Source organism: Megascapheus bottae, chromosome 12 (assembly GCF_031878675.1).
Source record: "Megascapheus bottae isolate mThoBot1 chromosome 12, mThoBot2.hap1, whole genome shotgun sequence".
Taxonomy (NCBI): Eukaryota; Metazoa; Chordata; class Mammalia; order Rodentia; family Geomyidae; genus Megascapheus; species Megascapheus bottae.
In genome coordinates, this window is record NC_143520.1 from 56,828,341 (window position 1) to 56,844,209 (window position 15,869).

A 15,869-nucleotide genomic window follows, 5' to 3' on the forward strand; every position below is an offset into this window, starting at 1 on the left:
TTTTTTTTTTTTTTTTTTGCTAGTCCTTGGGTTTTCTCAAGGCTAGCGTTCTATCACTGGTGGCTCACACCTGTAATCCTAGCTAATCAGGAGTCTGAAATCTGAGGATTGCTGTTCAAAGCCAGCTCAGCATGAAAAGTCTGTGAGACTTTTATCTCCAATTAACCACCAGAAAACTGAAGTAGCTCTGTGGCTCAAGGTGGTAGAGCACTAGCCTTGAGCTGAAGAGCTCAGGGACAGTGCCCCAACCCAGAATTCAAGCTCCACAACCAACCAAAAAAAAAAAAAGAAGAAAGAAAAGAAATAGCAGAGGGTGGGGGAATTTTGAGATTACTTGTAAACTATTGATCTTATTTGGAAATCATCTTAGTATATACATTTTACCCTATTCAGTCTAGCCAGTCTTGAACAGATTTATGAACCTGTGCTCAACCAATCTGAGCAGAAGGGCAGGGCCTGCTGTGTTAGTGATAAATGCCAGCTTGCTCTGTATGTGTGCTTGCTTGCTAGGTTTTTGGCTGATGGTGCACCCTTCTGCAGAGAAGTAAACTGCTTTGCTGAGACAATTCTTTATTCTCATGTCTATGATGACTCCAGTGGTTCTTGGAGAGCATATTTAGCTATAACATTTAGCTGGTATCAATAAGTCAGGTGAAAGGACCACTGACTCTAGTGCCTAACACTGCAAACACTTGGACTGTGTTCACATTTTCCTGTTCCCCACTGTGTAATCTTAATAAAAGTTTTTGCCAGCCTTTTACCCGAGTTGTCTTTAAACTCCTTTCTCTGTTACATTCAAGAACCACACACAGTATTCATTTTCTTCTACCAACCTCCTTAGTCTCTTTGTGAAAATGCCATTTCCAACCACACCCCTCCAAGGCTTACCCTGCCTGCCTGCTTGTACTACTTTCCAACAAGAGGTGAGCCTTGCTTTACAACTGAGCCAGCCGTTGCTGTGGACAGCATCTCCTTATCACCCCTTCCTAGGACCTGCTAAACTTGCTCCGTCATATAGCAAGTGTATATGACATGGGTAGATACAGATGTCCATTTTAGTGTAGTCTGTGTCCTGGGAAGTCTTCGTAAATGTTTTCTAAAGCCACTGGCTAACCACTCAGCCTAATTTGCTAGACTTTATAAGTGGTTTGCAAATTTAGGAGTGTGATATTTGATTTTTTTTTTTTTTTTTTTTTTGTGGTTCTTGGGACTTGGATCCTGGGCTTGGTCCCTGAGCTCTTCGGTTCAAGGCTACTGCCCTACTCCTTGAGCCTCAGCTCCACTTCCCATTTTCTAGAGTTTAGTTGGAGATAAAAGTCTCACGGTCTTTATTGCCTGGGCTGGCTTTGAACCTTGATCCTCAGATCTCAGCCTCCAGAGTAGCTGGGATTACAGGTGTGAGCCACCATGCCCGGCTTGACGATATTTTGTGTCATGTAAAGTGTGATGCAAGTAAGTTACGTGCATATTTGAGGCATGTTTGAAGCTGAGGGCCAGTCCTTGCCTCTCTCCTGTGATGGGAGTGGAACACGCACTGACCTCCACAGGCTGAATTTCCATCCTTCCCACTGGTTTTCCCAGATAGGTTTGGCCAATGGGAGGTACTGATGGGAAAATGAACCCATTTTCCCTGTCTCTGCTGTGAGTTGCCTCCCCAGCTCCCTCGACCACCAAGGCATTCCCTTGGCAGCCTTAGAGTGGACTAGTAGTGCGTCCATTTTCTCTAGCGTAGATTAATGTGTTAATTGATTTGTACTGTGTGGTTTCTCAGCCTCTTTATTGCCTGGGCAGCCAATCTGTCTCATTAAATTGCTTTTTTTTTTTTCCTAACAGAAGAATTTCTTTTCAAAATATCCAAACTTCTTGTCTCAGTAGTCTTGTCCTAATCATTTAGCAGGACTAAACCATTAAGATGACTTCTGTCAAAACAAGACAGAACATACCCATCACTGACAAGGATGTGGAGAAATTGAAACCCTGTGCATTATAAGTGGGGATGCAATATCCTATAGCTACTTTGGAAAATGGTATGAAAGTTTCTTAATATTTTTGAAAGAATAGAGTTACCACCATGTGTGATAGCTCATGACTGTAATCCCAGCCATTCAGGAGGTAGAAATTGGGAAGATCACAGTATAAGACCAGACTGGGAAAAATGTTAGTGAAACCCCTTCTGTTAACTAACTGCTGGTGTGGGGATATCGTCTATTATCACAGCTATAGGAAAGTCTCAATAGGAGGATTGTGATACATGCTAACTCAAGCAAAAACAGGAGACACTACTTGAAAAATAAAAGGGCTGGGCATATTGCTCAAGCAATAGTGTATGTGTGTAACTTGAGGCCCTGAGTTCAAACCCCAGTATTGTCCCCAGCCACAAGATAAAATTATGATATGATCTAGTAAGTCCACTTTGGTCATATGCCTAAAAGAAGTGATATCCGGATCCCAAAGACACCTATGTTCTTGATGGCATTATTTTCAGTAGTCTAAAGATGTAAGCAACCAGATGAATAAACAAAATGTATATCATGACATGTGCTACCACATGGAGTAATCTTGAGAACTTTGTGCTCAGTAAAAAAAGACAGTTCCAAAGAAGATATGCTGTGTGATTACTCATACATGCAGTACCTCATCATGTTCATAGAAACAGGAAGTAGAATAGTATGTGGATGGCATTGCCTTATCAACTGTGCAGCTATGAGGTAGAAGAAGGCCAGGACTATGTGCTGATTTTATAGATTAAACAACAGCAACAACAACAACAAAACAGACAAGGAGAGCTCAAGGAAATTACCAAGGTCAGTCAGAAAGTGTTTGTAGGGCAAGGCCAGAGGTATAGGCTTCTGCTTGCTTGCTTTTCTTTTTTCCTTTTTTTTTTTTTTTTTGTGGGTTTTGGAGCTTGAACTTGCCTGGGTGCTGTCCTTAAGCTTTTCAGCTCAAGGCTATCGTCCTACTCCTGGGCCTGAGCACTGTCCCTGAGCTCTTCAGCTCAAGGCTACTACCCTACCCTTGAGACAAGCAAGCCCCACTTCCCAATTTTCTAGAGGTTAATTGGAGATGAGTCTCAGGTTCTTTAGTGCCCAGGCTGGTTTTGAACCTTGAACCTTGATCCTCAGATCTCAGCCTCCTGAGTGGCTAGGATTACAGGCGTGAGCCATGGCACAGCTAGGCTTCTGCTTTCTAAGCCTGAGAGCTCTTCCCTTTCTAAAGAGACCTTGCCTGGGAAAAGCAGTGTAGGAAAGCCTGCTTGCTCTTCAGGAGTCAGCTCTGGTTTGGTCGCTGCACTGATCATCCTATGAAGGCTTGCTCTCCTTTGCTCGTAGAAACTAAGGAAGAATCTGAGCACTGGTGGCTGAGATCTGAGTGTTCAAAGCTACCCTAGCAGGAAAGTCTTGGAGACTTATCTCCAGTTCAACACCAAAAAGTAGTGTGGAGTGACCAGGCCTTGAGTTCAAGCCCTAGTACCCATGCATGAGCATACACAGGTAGAAACGAAGCAGGGTAGACCTGGTTAATCCTGGATGGGAGTTCAGCCCCACCTTTGTCTCTGTGGAACCAGCACGAGGCTTCCTTGGGCCTGGACTGTCCTGCCAGCCTTGCGTTGGGCTGAGCCACACGCCAGTGCTCCACACGGGGGCGCCAGAGAGCGGCCGGGCTCCGGTGACGGGGAGGGGACGCTTCACGCAGCCCGCCGCCAGGGGGCGGAGTTGCGGCTCCCACTCGGGGAAACAGGAGACAGGGCCCCCGCAGCACCGCCCGAGGAGCCAGGGCCCCCGGCCGGGTCTGCCCAGGCTTCTCTTGTTTTGTATATAACACACTGTTTTTAGATTTAACACTTATTTTAAAGTAAAAGAAAATATTTGTCTTGTATTTGAGATGTACTTTTCAAGGGGGCGGGCGGTGCACACTGTAATCCCAGCACTCGAGGCTAAGGCAGAAGGATCCCGAGTTCCAGACCAGCCTATCCTACATGGTCTCTGTCTCAAAAGAAAGACGGGCCAGGGAGCATGGCCTAGTGGTAGAGTGCTTGCCTAGCATGCAGGAAGTCGGGGTTCGAGTCTTCAGTACCACATACACAGAAAAAGCCAGAAGTGGTGCTGGAGCTCAAGTGGTAGAGCTCTAGCCTTGAGAAAGTCCAAGGACAGCGCTCAGGCCCTGAGCTCAAGCCCTGGGACTAGCAAAAAGAAAAAAGAAAATGGGAAGTGGGGGCTTGGCTCAAGGGTAGGGTGGTAGCCTTGAGCTGAAAAGCTGAGAGACAGGGCCAAGGCCCAGACTTCAAGCCCCATGACCAACAAAAAAATAAGTAAAAATAAAATATTCAGTCATGACTGTAAATTCTTTTTGCTATCTTTCTTTTTTTTATAATTTTTATTGTACTTAAAAAAGGGTTACATGATATTTGCCAGATAGAAGGTACATTAATTCACATACATTGATATCCTTCCACATGTCTTGGTCCCCATTACCCTCCCCCCACCCCCCCTCTTGGTTTTCCCCCTTCCCTGTCCAATTCTTTTTGCTATCTTTCATAAGTGAAATATTTAACTGTGAATGTTAATTCGGTTTTTTTTTTGGGGGGGGGGATGGTCATGGGGTTTGAACTCTGGCCTGGGCGCTGTCCCTGAGCTCTTCAGCTCAAGGCTACTGCACTACCCCTTGAGCCACAGCCCCACTTCCTATTTTTCCAGAGGTTAACTGGAGTCTCAGTTCCTTTTGTGCCCGACTGGCTTTGAACTTTGATCCTCAGATCTCAGCCTCCTGAGTAGCTAGGATTACAGGCGTGAGCCACGTCACGCCCGGCTTGTGAATATTAATTCTAATTGCTCTTTTTTTCTATACAGTTTTTAATTTTAGGAAACTGAGTCACAAAGATATTAGAATAAGGAAAGAGCAGAAAACGACCTCAACAGACCAGATCAGCTTTAATGGAAAGTTAAAGAGGGCTGCCATGGTGACCTGAGGAGACCCTGGAGGCAGGAGGCCTCACCGGTGCTAGCAGGAGGGCCCCTAAGTTAGGCCCTTTGTGGGCAGTGTGGAAAGGACCTGCAGAATTGCAAGTAGTTTTTGGATGTCCAGTTCATGGGAATGACCTGAAATGAGGAACATCAGCTGACCTCAGAGGGGTGGGGGTGGGGAAGAGGGTTTTCCCATTTTGATTAAGATCCTGGGCTGGAGAATTTCAGGAAGGTCCCTGGGTAGTTAATGGGCTGAGCCATGGGAACAACAGAGTGATGAGAACAAAGCAGATTCCCATCCATGATGAAAACAACTATAATCACATAAAAACCTTGCAGAGTTCCTGTAAGGAAGCTGTGAAGTCCAAGAGCAAGGGTCCTGCAGCCATAACTTCTGGCAAGGGTCAGGCCTCTGCTTCCACAGTGGTGTTCTCATCTTACTCTTTTTTTTTTTTTTTTTTTTGCCAATCTTGAGGTTTGAACTCAGGTCTTAATACTGTTTCTGTGCTTCTTTTGCTCTGGCTAGCACTCCAAACACTCGATCCATAGCACCACTTCTGGCCTTTTCTGTTTATGTGGTACTGAAGAATCAAACCCAGGGCTTCCTTACTCATTTTTTTTTTTTTTACCAGAACATCACATAAGTTTATTTGAGATGTAACAACAATGTTAAAATTGACAAGTTTATCTTAACTGCACCAAGTAAACTTAGTCATTTAAGTATTTTTAAAGTTATTCCCTACAAAAACTGAGGGAGCTTTTCTTTTCCACCACCACACACCATAATTTCCCAATAGTTTTGTTTGGGGACTTTCAATTGTTGAGTAAAAACTGCTTTAGAGATACTTCAGAACTCCTTTCTCTAAATGAAAACAAATCTGGACAAACTATATGTTGCACAGATTTTTCTACAGATTCTTTCCTTTCGAACCTAAATGCAAATACCATACAGTTCAGTTTTAACCTACTTGCCCCAGTATAACTGCCGGGGCCAGCCGGCAGCAAACCAGGGTTCGCAGATTGGGGTTCCTGAAATAGGGGGGAAGGACTAGGAAGAAATAGAAGAGAGACAGACACACGGGGTCCGGGATGTCTGCAGTCCAGGTAAAGACTGCCCCGTTTATTTTCCACTCCTGCTTCTTCCCTTCTTGAGACCCAGGGAACTTCCAGGTGTTACATTCATATGGTAAATCTCAGGTCATTTAAACAGAATAAGGCCAGAAAACAATAAGACAATAAAGCCATTGTCTGATGCAAATCAAGGTACAGTCTGATTCCACTCTGGCTCCCAACATATCCCCCGTTTTTATTTTAAAAGAAACACAAGTGCAATTTTTACTCTTTCCTATACCTCTAATTTATCCAGTCACATTTTCCAAAAATGACTTTGGTCCCTTCGTCTAATGGGGATTGATGGGCGGAGATTCAGCTTCTGTGACTTCTTCAAGCTGACTCAGGGGCGTTGTCTTTGTGCTTGACCAGGGACCTTAAGAAGCCTAGCCTGTTTTATCAAGGGGTTGCAAGGATTAGATATTAGGAACAATAATTTACTCCAAACTAGAGATCATATTTAACATTTAACAACTGCACAAACCATCTTTGGCTACAATAGTGTAGCTTACATAGCACCCATTTGCAAAGGCTTTTTCTTGATTGTCTGGGGAACTAAATTTCTGCAACCTTAACAATGCTTCAGTTGTCAGATCTAAACAGATTAATAGAGACACAAGCCTCAGATCCACAAACTTTTCCTGAATTTGTGGCTGGTGTCAAAATAAAAATTTTGCTCAATTAGGACTTTAAACTACCCACTATCACAGAAGATTAACAAGTTCCTGCCCAGTTATGAAAGGCACGGGCATTAGTAAGGCATGCTTACAAACTATTCTATGACCTCCCGGCTCTGATTAATTTGATTGGCCAAGCACAAGTGACTAAGATCTGACACCATCTCTGCCATCCAAGCAGAGGCTTTCGTGTCCCAGTAGTGTCTCTCCACACAGGGATAAACATGCCATTGGCATTTCACTTTGTTGGTTGCTGTACTTGAACTCGGGGCCTGGGCACTGTCTCTCAGCTCTCCAGCTCAAGGCTAGCACCCTACCACTATGAGTCCCGAGCTTGGTGCTTGAGTGCTTCCCCCCAGCTTTTCAGCTCAGAGCTAGCACTCTGCCACTTCAAGCTCCAAAGCAACTCTGTCCCAGCATTCTGCTGGCAGATTAGACACCACAGTCTCACAGGGACTTTGCTTTGCCCGGGCAGGCTCAAAGCTGCGGCTTTCAGATCAATGAGCCCTACAAAAGGCCACGTTACTCCAATTAAAGCAACAAGGTGGTCAATTCAGAAATAGTCTCTAAGCATGAGCCTACCTAGAACTTGATGAGGGCCAAACTTACATCTGAATGAGGATCTGCTGTCCTTCTCCATGCGCCTGCTGGAGATTGCTATAAAGTAACTTACAAGAGTAAGCTGAAATAGCAATTAAGCAACCATTTTGATAGTCCTAATTTTCCTTGTTTCCTTTTTTAGAAACAAAACTTTAGGACAACTTTACTTTTAAATTTTGTTCAGAAACCATTTCTACTTTTCTTTAAAACTTTTACACTTTTTAACTTAAACTCTTAACACTTTGGTCTTTATTTGCATTTGAAAAACCTTTAAGGCTAAAGGAACTCCCTTTGCCTCCAGGCCCCCTAGGGCCTAGGTCACTCCCTTTGCCTTTGAAGAGACTTTTTGTAGTATTCTGCAGTTTAGATTATTACTGCCTAGAACTCCATCAACAGTTTAAACTCAAATAACAGTTTTTCCCTAATGCAAGAATTACAAACATCAGTGCACCAAAAGTTATCATCAGACTTCCAGTGTCAGTCTGCAAGAAAAGACAGATAGGCAAAGTTTCTGACATTAATGAACAATTTTACATTTAAATCTCTAATACATGTCTCCAAACTTTAAAGGTAATAAATCCCAAATTCCCTAATACCTCTGGGTTAAACAGGATACAATGTTTACAATGTAAACAGCTCTATGTATTACAAAACCAGATTTCCCCCCCCCCCCCCCCCCCGGGTCTTTAGAAAAGTACTTTTTACCAATTTCTCTTTAAACCAATGTAATAATCCTTTGAGACATTGTAAAACATTCAAACCTAATATTTTTCTTGAAGTTTTAAGCTTAGATTTACCCAATTGTCTTTGTGTTTAAGTATAAATTTATCCATTGTTTTATACAGCATGCTGACAATTTAACCTTGAACATGTTCACTCACTCATTCACACACATTCATACTCAAAGATCATAAAGCACGCAAAATTAATATCGGCCGTTCATTTTCCAGAAGTTTGTGTCAAGAGAGCTTTGCCAATTTTACTCTTACAGGTGAGAACCAGGTTCAAAACAAAACTTTTTGCAAGGCAACTTAGCTGGAATTTATTTTTCCAGGGCTTGTTACAACTGCAGACATGGGGGAGCGGCCATGCTAGGCCCAGAAATGTTCAAATAAATAACAAGGATGTGTGCTTGAGTACGCACAGAAAAACCATAAGGATCCATACTTAGAAATGGTACCAATTTTAAAGACAAAACTGGACAAGGAAAAATATGTAACACGAACAAGACAGAAACGGAGACTTTTAAATAATCAGACATTGACATATAACAAGAAAATTGGACTCAATCAGATACACTTAACACAAAAAACATGAGCTCAAATGAATGTTTTCACCAAACAGTTATTTTTAAATTTAGACATGTCTTGCTGGTGGGACTCTCAGGTATGCCTTGTTATCGACAAGAAACTCAGAAGGGGAGGGGGGGTCAAGGCGTCCCTTGACCACCCAGGCCTCTGTTTTAGGCCCACAGTGCACCTTTTCAAACAAACAAACAAAAATAAAATAAAATAAAATAAAATAAAACGCAGACATACAGGGGGGTCGGCCGACTTCTACTTACCTCTGGAGGCCTTTGCTTTTCACCTGGGCATCTTTTACAAAAAAGGTTATTAAGAAGAGGGATGGTAAAGACAAAATAATGTCACATATTAAATTGTGTAGAGTCAATGAATATGTTAAAAGGTCCCTACATAATAGTAAAAGGAGGAGAAACACAGCTCATATGAATGTGTGGAACAAGTGGATCAGTAGCAGTCCCAATTGACATGCACAAATAACTCAGGTCCTTCCCACATCGCAGGATGCACCACTGGAGGGTTGGGGCTGTAGGCCCAGTGAGTCGCTGCTTGGATGGCCACTGTCATTCTCCACAATCCAAACGCAGCGTTCAGGCAGCCAGCGGGCGTCATTTTCTCCTTGTGAAAAAACACATACGTGCCCTCGACCCCAGGTTAGAACAGGATCGGGTCCATGCCAAGCACCAGTTAGGGGATCCTTCCACTTTACTAAGGCAAAAGCACGCTGCTCTCTTTTTTCCCAGAATCGCTGAGCAGCAGATAAATTATTTGAATCCAAATTCAAAAAATTTAAAACAAATAAAGCATGATTAAGTATATTCACAGGGGTAGCGGGATACGACTCTCCTTTCTGTATTTTAGCAATGTGATGTTTTAATAATCCCTTAGCTCTCTCCATGATGCCTTGACCTTGAGGATTGTAAGGAATGCCTGTAATATGAGTGATATTATAGGAATGGCAGAAGGATTGAAATGCTCGGCCTGCATAGCCAGGGCCATTATCTGTTTTTATTTGTGAGGGAATCCCCATCACAGCAAAACATCGAATGCAGCGAGAAATACAATGTTTAGTGGCTTCCCCAGCAAGGGGGGTGGCCAGGATAAAATTAGAATAAGTATCTACAGTAACATGAACATATTTTAATCGGCCAAATGATGGAACATGTGTGACATCCATCTGCCAAATATGATTAGAAAGCAGTCCTCGTGGATTTATACCTAAATGAGGAGCTGGTGAGAAGGGCACACAGTTGGAGCAAGTTTTAACTATTTGACGTGCCACTTCTCTAGATAATTTAAACTGTCGGTGCAAGGCTTGGCTGTTTTGATGATGGATGGCATGTGACTGCTTAGCAAGTTCAACTTGAGTTAAATAAACTCTGGTGGTAGAATCAGTAACTGTGTTACCCTCACTTAAAGGGCCAGGAAGATTAGTGTGAGCTCGAACGAAGCCAAAAAAACAAGGGTGGTTGCGAGAACAAAGCAAAGTTTGTACTTGGCGAAATTGGGTCTGGATATTGGAGTTAGTAGTTCCAATAAAGGGAACAGTTTCTATGACTTGAAGAGCACGAATTACATATTGACTGTCTGAGTATAAGTTAAAGGGCTCGTCTTGTAACAGGACGAGTGCTTGTAAAACAGCCTCTAATTCTACCTCTTGGGCAGAGGAAAAACCTGTAACCCAAGATTGAGTTTTCCCATTAATGGTCAAAGCAGCCGTTCCATTAGAGGATCCATCTGTAAATACCAAAGCGGCAGAAGATAAAGGCGAGGCCTGTACTATGGAAGGAAATAGAAATGTATGACACGCAGCAAATTGGAGAAATTTGTTAGACGGGTAGTGATGCAAAATTTTTCCCGTATAATTGGCCCAAGCAATGGCCCAAGGATCGCAATGGGCGAATAGCCAATCTTGTTGTTGTAGATTATATGGGACACAGATAAAATGAGGTTCCTGACCTCTATATTTTAGAAATTCAGTAACAGTCTTTCCTTGAGGAGCGGCGGCTAAAGTAAGGCCTTGTACATGGGAGGGTCCAATATCAGCACACCGTGAAATAAAGTCCGTGATTCCTCCCTTATTCCTATGGGGTCTGATAGCCGCCTGACAGGCGGCGTTGGCATTTTCATAGGCTATGTGTCTAACTATAATCTTCCTTGCATTCTCATCTTGTACTAGGCGGTCTGCAGTCTCCATTAATCGAGACAAAAATTCTAGATAAGGTTCATTCGGTCCCTGTTTAACTTCTACTAGATTTTTTTGTACGATTGGAGTTATGTAACCTTTTCCAAGCCTCTCTCGCCGCAGCATTTATTTGTAAATAGGCCTCCTTTGCATAACCCAATTGATCTTCGGTGTTTTTATAGGTTCCCTCTCCTAACAACTGATCAAAAGTGTAAGGCAGGTTCTTAGACCTATTTGTTTCAATTTTAGCCCGACACTGTGCAGTGAACTCTGTCTCCCATAATAAGTACTCTCCTGCACTAAGGCATGCTCTGGCAAGCCGCTTCCAGTCATTTGGGCATGCAATACCAGCACACGCGGCCTCCAATATTACTTGAGTAAAAGGGGCAGTTGGCCCATATTGGGAGCAGGCACTCTTTAAATCCTGCAATAGTTTAACAGTAACAGGTTGATGGTATACTTGTTCATCATGATCAACTAAACTAGGGAAGCATCAGGCCCTGAAATATCTTCCCTCTCTCTAGCAGCCTGAGTCAGGTTTAATTGCGATGCACTGTGCCTGGTTGTAGTGCCTGTTAAAAGGGACTTGTTGCTAGGGCCTTTAGGCTTGCCTAAAGGTTGAAAAAGGGATTGAGGCCGTAAGGCTGCAGCCGGGGGCGGTGGGTGTGAGGGGTAAGGTTTAGGATCAGACACCATAGTGGCCTGAGGGTCATATTTCTTTCCTACTTCTGGGGGGGCTCTCTGCTCTATCCCCATTTTCGATAGAAGATGTAGGATTTCTTCTAACTTCTTCTCCATCGTAGCCATCCGGCCCTCCATTGACTCATCATAACTTTCCTCCTTGATATTCAAATCTGAATTCTGATATTCAATATCTACTGGTTGTTGTTCCCTTTTCAAGATCTCACTTAGACTCTCTTGGGCTGCGGCATATGGCTCAGCCTCAGGTTTTTCAGAAGGGTCCTTTAACTCATAAATTTCCCTTAATTCAAGATTAAGTTCAGCATTCTCATGTTGAGGATTTATGTATTCACTTACTAAATTCCATACATCAATAGCCTCTGCTGGGGTCTTTTCGGGGCCATATACATTATAATATTCTTGAATTCTTTTTCCTATCCGCTGCCAGGTTTTTAGGAATTCCTCCTCTATAAACCTCGGGCATGCCTCCTCGACAAACTGTAGGAAGCTCTGAAGCACCCCTTTTTCCACCCACGTTCCGTGGGCTTCAAGTAGGCCTGTTAAGATCGGTACATATGACGTATGGCTATGAGTTTGACCCATAATTTTTACTCCTGACTATACACTCTCTTAAGATCCTCTCTTAATAGTTCTACGATGTGTTACTCACCACAGCGGGATCCTCCACTGTCGTCCCAGATTTTCAGGGTCCCTGTTCGGGCGCCAGTTGCTGGGGCCAGCCGGCAGCAAACCAGGGTTCGCAGACTGGGGTTCCTGAAATAGGGGGCAAGGACTAGGAAAAAATAGAAGAGAGACAGACACACCGGGTCCGGGATGTCCGCACTCCAGGTAAAGACTGCCCCGTTTATTTTCCACTCCCGCTTCTTCCCTTCTTGAGACCCAGGGAACTTCCAGGTGTTACATTCATATGGTAAATCTCAGGTCATTTAAACAGAATAAGGCCAGAAAACAATAAGACAATAAAGCCATTGTCTGATGCAAATCAAGGTACAGTTTGATTCCACTCTGGCTCCCAACATATAATTATCTGTCCTGAAAAATGATATAATCAGTGATGCTCCAATTAACAGAACTGATTTACCTCAGATTTTTTTTTTATGAAAATAACCAACTCAACAAGGAGCATTACTTTTACTCTTTACTGATTCACAGGCATATATAGTGCCCAGGTTCTACCTCTTCTCTTCTGTAAGTGGATGGAATTATTCAATACAAGTTTGGTGTTGGACAATTAACCTATTACACACACTTAAAATTTAGATTATGTCATTTACTAGTGTGGAAAAAGAAACTAGAATGATAGGGAGCCTACACAATCAATTCAAACTTTAATGTATTTCTCCTCTTTACAACATATATCTAATTTCATGTGGCAGCTATTCAGTTTTCAATAACCACACTTAGGAATACATTCATAGGACTGCTTAGATAGTCCAAGTGAAAGGGTTATAGACATAGAGGCAGTGTCATCTCAGAACTCTCATTTATATATCAAAATCTATTTTGCTCTCTGGAAGTTTACATACAAAAGGGCTGATTTCTTCAAACTATGTTTTCTGTAACTCAAGCACTCTTCTCTTGGCAAGAGCAAGCTGAAGCTTATCCATAAAAGTAAAGGTGCTTAATGCTAAATTGATTGTCTTCTAAGCTTAGATTTAGACTTTTCAAGAAACTAATACCCAAGAATTCAGCGTGGGCTTTCTACATTTTTACAACCTTAAGATTACAACCCTATAAACTCAGCAACTATATTCTTTTCTCTCTTTTCTTGGTACTCAAGACTTCTGAAGTCTTTTTTTACACAGTCTCAAATAAAAATTTAAGATTAAAAGTGTGCACAAACAATTTGTAAGATAATTTTGTCCTTTAATCTACTTTTAAATGAGTCTTTTTTTTTTTTGCCAGTCCTGGGCTTGAGCTCAGGGCCTGAGCACTGTCCTTGGACCTTCTCAAGGCTAGAGCTCTACCACTTGAGCCTCAGCACCACTTCCGGCTTTTTTCTATGTATGTGGTACCGAGGAATCGAACCCAGGTCTTCATGCATGCTAGGCAAGCACTTTAACCTCTAGGCCAAACTCCCGGCCCCTTAAATGAGTCTTTTATCCCAGAATTTTACATAAAAGGATAAATACCATGAATCAAACTGCCTTTTAAAGTTGAGTGACAAGCCCTGAGTATTGTTTCAAAGTCTAATCAGATATTCCTTGTACTGTCACTACTGACAATCTAAAACCTTCTAAATATTAGCAATGGAAAAATGGGCAGAAAATGAGTAATTCAGACATCTCTCATCTTACAAAAAGTTATCAACTTGTCAGAGATTCCCTATATGCCAGAAAATGGTCTGGCATAAACCAGAACTGTCAATACAGGAGATCACAGTGATATTTGCATTATTAACACTTTATACTTCTAACCTCTCTCCAAGGATAGAAGCAATTAATTTAACCATTCCTCTTATTCCAAATTCTTAAATTCAATATTATAGGCACAAGAGTAAAGCAAATCTGGTATATGCTCCAACAGAAATGCAACAGCATAGCTATGTTATTCTTTTCTCTATAACCAAGCACTCAGTGGCCACACTTTTAACAGCCCATATTAGTTGACAATAAATGCATTTTATTGTGCAACAAGTCTGTCTAAGCTTTCTTTTAGGATTTTTCAATATGTCCCAGAGAAAACTGGTACTTACTTAGAGGTACTGACCTATCTATAATGATATCAACTTTTAATGTTAGACTATAGCCAGGCATACTGAAACAAAAATGCAATAAAAATTCAATCACAGTGAAATTTCTTCAGGTCAGTTAAAGGCCATAACCCTTGCAGGTATATTAAAGAAATTCATCTCACCAGCTTACACTTCAAAAGTTAATGCCTCTAGGAACCATCAACTGCAAGAAAAATAAACCTGTTGACAACCAACCTACTATTGAAAAAGCAATTTAACCAAATACTTAGATAAAAATATAACAAACTGTCCCACCCATTAGAGAGGGAAAAATTGTTTTAAAAACCTAAGTAAGGTTATTATTTCTTACAAGGGTTATGAGAGAGTGCTCAGAAGGACTAAAGATGGAGTGAAGCCAACGTCTAGGGATTAGCACCCCCAAATCAAGTCTTTACAAACCCCAGATACCCAAAACACACTACACTTGTCTATGAATTCGAAAATAAGATATTGCTACTACTTTGTTTTATCTTTTGGGTTCAACAATATTTGTAGGCTCTGACCTTCAATATGAAAGCAGGACATAAAATCAGCTAAAAATTTCCAAGTCATCTGATACTCAAATTTTTGGGAGGATACATCTTATTAACTGAAACAAAACACATCAACCTTCTTCCTTAATGTAACCACCTCACAACAATAAGAGAACCGAAACAATCCAAACATGATTTTAAAAATGTCTGTGAAAGTATTAAACTTTTAGAAGAAAAACAAGAATGAGGGAGAAAGCTTAAACTGGGGGGGGGGGGGAATCAATGGGCCTTTTTTATTTGGCGACAAGTAAGTGCAAGAAAGTTCATATGAAATTCGTTTAGTTGTCTGTCTTGTGCATATCTGCATTCTGAAGAGAGGGGACTTTGAGGTTTTTCTGAAGCCCATGAGCATCTGCAGGCTCTATCCTCTTATAGTAGCTCTTCTTTGCCTCGATAATCTCAAAGCCAAACTTCCTGTAGAAGTCAATCGCTGATTCATTACTGATCTGGACATGCAGATAGATGTTGCCGAAAGTGCCATCTTTTCCACAGATGTTTAAGACAAGAGTTAATATTTTTGTTTCTAATCCTAGTCTTTGGTAAGGTGCAAGACATCCTAGTGTCATGATGTCCAGTCTCTTCTGATTCTGTGAATGATCCACCCTACAGCATACTGCACTGACAGCTACATCATTGAAATAGGAAAGTTTTGCTAGCTCGCCAACCTCCAACACATCCTTGCAGAATCTCTCATTGTAGCTGACCAGGAAGATGACCTGACCTCGTCAACTGTTTAATATTGTGTGGTGTCACATCTCCCAGCTTGATCTGGTTACCTTTCATCGTCCCCGCCTGTTGAGGCCTTCTTTAGCACCACCACTCTCCACGCCCCAGCTCCCAGCGCCCTCAACCCCACCAGCAGGCCTCACAGGGCACTCGGCTCCCGCCTGCTGCCGCTGCCCCTTACTCATTTGTTTTAAGTCTATTTCTATTGATATCTGGTCATAACCATCCACAGAAACATTTTCAGTTTCTCCCCTTCTTACTGAACTTGAATGCCAAACCAAAGCCTGGCTGCTTAGGTCTCTGCTGGGACTTGGGGTACTTGGCCTTTTTTCCCAGGGCT

At 42.2% G+C, this 15,869-nt stretch overlaps 1 pseudogene; it reads right to left on the reverse strand.

The window, feature by feature from the left end:
- Positions 1-15,081: 15,081 nt before the first annotated feature.
- On the reverse strand, positions 15,082-15,586 carry LOC150056582 (N-alpha-acetyltransferase 50 pseudogene; annotated as a pseudogene).
- Between the last annotated feature and the right edge of the window lie 283 nt (positions 15,587-15,869).